Here is a 777-nt window from a genome sequence, read left to right on the forward strand (position 1 = left end):
GCAGACTAATGCCTCCCAGATGTAAGATTCAGCCCTAAGATGGAGGTCTGTAGCCCGGGAGGAGAGGTGGGGGATTTGATTTGATTGTGTGAGATTAGATCCGAGATGGTAGATTTCTCTCTTCAGAGTATGATAATGGGGAAATTGGAGCAGTTAGAGTTGAGGATAGAGTGGCGAGGTATTGCACCGTCTGTTCCCATCCACTCAGACTGGTCGATACTACAACGGCCTCGCTGCTTGCCAGGTCGGCGTTCGATTCCCGATGATCCAAGTGGGTGGCCATTGTTCCTTCGCTCCGTCCTTATAACTTACCTCCTTGTCCTCATATCCCATCTCCTTGTCCTATTACCCCAGCCCCTTGTCCTCATATCTCAGCCCCTTGTCCTCATATCCCATCTCCTTGTCCTATTACCCCAGCCCCTTGTCCTCATATCTCAGCCCCTTGTCCTCATATCTCAGCCCCTTGTCCTCATATCTCAGCCCCTTGTCCTCATATCTCAGCCCCTTGTCCTCATATCTCAGCTCCTGGTCCTCATATCCCAGCCCCTTGTCCTCATATCTCAGCCCCTTGTCCTCATATCTCAGCCCCTTGTCCTCATATCCCAGCCCCTTGTCCTCATATCCCATCTCCTTGTCCTATTACCCCAGCTCCTTGTCCTCATATCTCAGCCCCTTGTCCTCATATCTCAGCCCCTTGTCCTCATATCTCAGCCCCTTGTCCTCATATCTCAGCTCCTGGTCCTCATATCCCAGCCCCTTGTCCTCATATCCCATCTC

This window comes from Procambarus clarkii, chromosome 62 (genome assembly GCF_040958095.1).
Source record: "Procambarus clarkii isolate CNS0578487 chromosome 62, FALCON_Pclarkii_2.0, whole genome shotgun sequence".
Classification (NCBI taxonomy): Eukaryota; Metazoa; Arthropoda; class Malacostraca; order Decapoda; family Cambaridae; genus Procambarus; species Procambarus clarkii.